Consider the following 4,595-nt stretch of genomic DNA (forward strand, 5'->3'; position numbering starts at 1 on the left):
TCAGTTCTTTCATATACTTTGTGTAAACTTAACATTTCACTTACTGGTTATTCTGATACTTCATATGCATCGTGAAAATTGATATTACATTTGCTGATGCCTATTACTTCTATATTTCGTAAGAAAATTATATGCCACATATTAGCTGATCATACCATTCTTAAACTTCATGAAAAATGACATCTTTCTTGCTGAAGGTTCCTCCCTATCTAATACTGTGCAAACTGACATCTTAAGGTCAGTGCGATCCGTAATATGTTACTTGAAAACTAAGATACCTAACTGTTAGTGGTTCTGAACTTTCAAACTTCGCAAAAACTGTCATCTCATTATGCAGGTCATGAAAATTTACAACCTTTTATAATCCAATTTTTTTGCCTCTTTACGGCCTTCTTGTACTTTGTGAAAATTGACATCCAAATTCACTGATGGCATTAGTCCTTCTTAACCCGTTAGTGTCCAGGGTTCCTGTATGAGGGATTTTGCTGGAAGGGTACTGAACATACCGCCTTCCGCCTATTGGCTCATAGTCGCGAAAATCATAGGTCTGTGCCCTAGAGTTCCCCCCTTTATTAGTCTTTGAAAATGGTTTGTTCCGTCTTGATATTGGATGCTGGGCACAAATGGGTAAATGCTTCGTTTCAAAGTATCATGACTGAGAGTGTTATTATTGTGACGATCAGCCCTCTCTCATGGTTGGAATAATTCTAAATACTTTACTGCAGCAAACCCCAGATGATTATTAATTCAGAACAAAATGAGTGAAAAAGGCGTGAATTTATCAAAAACATGAGTCCGGTGTCATTCCGCTCTAAAGGGTCATGAATCCCCAGGCCCTACCCACCACACTCAGTGGTACACAATCACTATTTCTCAGACAGATATATGTCAAACAACAATTCGTGGGTTTACAAACGCGGGGGACAAAATGAAGTGAAGCTTTCAATACTCGGGAAAAAATACATATTCATCCAAGCTCCCTTCTAAAGTAGCATTAATTTCCACGTTGTCCGTTGGATTTCCCGGTTCCCACACATAGGAGACTAATTAGGCAATCTTACACCAGCCAGTCTTCCTTCAGAGTGCGAGGCGGCAGCAGGTATGATACGAATCTATCCATCATGAGTTAGTCTAGCGGTACAGGCCTAACCCTTTCAATGACTTTATTCAACTTGGGGAACATTTTTTATGAAGGAAATATTTTACCTCCCCAGCAACGGAAAATAAAAGTTTCCTTAGTAACATCATCTGATCATAGCAAGAACACAGTGATGAATACATCACGGGATTGAAAAGAGTAATCCTTCTGCTAGCGACCTGATGCCTTCTTTCCCACACCAGGTGTGCCTACAGTCAGTGTTTGTGTCAACGCTAGTGATTGACGTGTTTATTAATCACTGTCTATTCTATTTTGTAATGTGTTACTTTGTTACCAAGACCGTACATTCAGTAAGGAAGCAGTTTGTATATAATCCAGAGAAGCTGGATGGTATTTTCGGTATATTGCCCTATAACTTTGCTCGAGATTTAGCCTGCCATTGTGTCTGTCTAAGAGTGCGTGTCTGTGCTTTAACTCCTAGGCAATTTGATGATCTTAATGAAATTTCATAGGTGAGTTTGTCTGGTTACTCCAAAGGTATTCCACTACATACAATTTTCCGACCATGAATTCTGGATGGATCAGCCCTCAAACAAACAAATAAATACTCTGAAATTGTGAAAGAAGAGCAGCTATGACTTTGATATTTTGGTACATGTTGTACAATTGACTCTCATCCGTAATCCGATATTTGGAGAATGTACCCCCCCACCCCAATGATTCCTGGGATGTTAGCCTCTTCCCAAAATAAAAACGATCAGCAATAGGGGAAAGATTTGAATGAAACTTTTCAGGTGGGTTCGTCTGGTTACTCCAAAGGTTTCCCATTATGTATCGTTTTCCAATCATGATTTTTAGGGAGGTCAGCCCCCTCACCAAACTAAATTTCTCAGAAACAGTGACAGGAGGGCATAAAGCCTATGACTTTGATATCTTAGTACATGTTGTACACTGGACTCTCATCCGTAATGCGATATTTGGGGAGTGTGTCCCCCCAATGATTCTTTGGGGGGGTAAGCTCCTTTCCCCAAAATAAAAGCGATTAGAAATATGGGAATGTGAGCACATGGATTTCAACGAAATCGGCATACATATCGCGGGACTGAGTATGCAGTTTCCATGTTTTCTCTGAATACACAGAAAGAAACTGCAAATCAACTTTATTGCCAGTATGTTGTGATTGTTTGTAGCTTTACCTGTTCTTATCGGAAAAATAGTTTTATGCACTTGCTTGGTTTTATGTGAGGTGTAACTCCTCTTTATCGCAAAATGAATGCAGTGTATATTGTAATTTTGTGTAAAATTGCTTAACCTACCTAATACAAAGGTTTCATACAGTCTTCTCCACAACGCGCAGCACTGCCAATCTCTGCCACGTTACTGCATTCTACCACAGTTTTGTACACTTTCTATCTGTCTTTTTCTCGTTACGTTTGGCCTTTTCTTGGAGGGAGGAGAGGGATCTAGTCAGTCTCTTGCTCCAAGGCATCTTCTAAGTGCACATTTCCTACTCATCTTCGTTTCTACTCCTGACACTTTTCTATTGACCTTCATTCAGTCTATTTTCTTATACACGTTTAGCTCTTCCTGTCATTTAATTATTATTCTCAGTACTGATCTCTTCACATTTCTTTGTACACTCATTGGATCTGATGAGTTTCCAAATTTCGGGTTCACGGGTCATATATTGGTGTAAGCATTTTTTACAGATTTGACCTTTCGAACTTAATGTTGGAAGTTATTTTTTCGTGATGTTCAGTGCATGCCACAAAGTTTTGATGCTCGTTTTTTCTTCGTTTTCCTGATTTTCGGTGAACTCTAGCATTTGACATAAACCAAATGGACTTATGAAGCTCAAGTTCTTCACCATTAATCATAATTACATTTCTTCAGGTAGTAATGTTTTTTTTTTTTATCTTAGTCTTACTTGTCTTTAGATGCACTTTAAAACTCTTCTTGTTGAGTTGACTGGGCACAAATATCGACGATTATCAATTGGGTAAAATATTTTCCATCAGTATCCTTTCCTTTCCCCTCTAACCTTTCATAGTCTCTTCTTGATACGGTGTAAATAACTTCGGTGAAACTGTGTCTCGGAATAATTCACCTTCTTGCATGCCACACAGTGTCTGATGAAATATTCAGGTGGCACCTTTGGGCATGTTCGTACCACGACCGGAATCTGACATTCTGGAGCGCACCTACCGATCGATATGTGAGCTAATCACGAAACAGCCTTACTTATTTGCTCACCTTCTGGTCATTCCGATTCTCATCGCCACCAATGCTGTGACTGATGGTGCAAATCTGTTAATCCGGAAGCTAGCCTAATAAAATAGGGTAATCTTTCAGTTTTTATCCCGACCTACACGATCGACCAACTTTCTTTAGCATATATCCAATTCCGATTCATATGTGCAGCGACCACTTATTAGTATATTCGCTGGAGCAGTGTATTTTTTAGATTTTTCCTTGATTCACGTTTTCGGTATGACGGTACCTTATATATTTATATGGCTTTTCCCTGAACGGCACTAGGGCAGGCGACGCAACAAGAAGCTGATCCGCTTACGGACGAAAAGCAATACACTGTGTAGTAAATCATGACTGGAAATGGGACTTCTTAGGATATTGAATAGCTAAGATAATTTGTAAGACATAAGCAAATTAATAAAAAGGTGTGAGAAATCACAGAATATCAGGAGTGTGTGTGGACAAGTCAGGGAGAAAAGTCTTCTGAATAATTTCAGAGTGATTTTTTTGTGAACTGTCTCACGAAAGGATATTACTGGGTAACAAGTGAGCGTGACTCATGCAGCCAAGTAGCGACTATATTGATAAGAGCCTGAGCTATATTGCGGTGCAATAGTCCATTATTATTACAGAAGAAATCATCCTACGGAAATGCGTATTTGTACTTAACTTCCGGTGATTTTATTCTGACATACCATTGAATTTGCCTGAGCTTAGGAAATTTCTTATTTACCCACGCAAAGGTAAGAGTACATCACTTCAGAGTGCATCGCCCGTTTAAATACTAACACTGCATAATATTTTTAAAAGCAAAGGTAAAGGTGGGGGCAGGCGCCATGAGGCGATTAGCTGCAGTGCTTGTCTCAGTAACAAAAGCCTGAGCCAATGGCGGGTTATTCACTCACTAGTCTGGGATACAACTGTGGCCAATGCATCATCCAGGTTACCTCAGTTACCTCCCATAAGTGTTACCGTAGGAACTCATTATGCCTCCGCTCACCCATGGTGTAGGAGGCATTACGTGACTGGTCTGTCCGTCCGTGCTCGCAAGGGTGCGCGCGTGCATTGGTGCATGCGTAACAATTTTCTGGCCGCGATATCTCTTGAATCTATGGACGGATTTCCACCAAACTTTTGTCAGTGATGCAGGAGGAGGGGATAATGAAGTAATTAGGTTAGCTAGGTCAAGGGGTCAAAGGTTTAGGTCATATGGGGTCAACGTAGTTTATCCTTGTGGGCGCGA

The sequence above is a fragment of the Coenobita brevimanus genome, chromosome 14 (assembly GCF_032717465.1).
Source record: "Coenobita brevimanus isolate Jiangsu-jjx chromosome 14, ASM3271746v2, whole genome shotgun sequence".
NCBI lineage: Eukaryota > Metazoa > Arthropoda > Malacostraca > Decapoda > Coenobitidae > Coenobita > Coenobita brevimanus.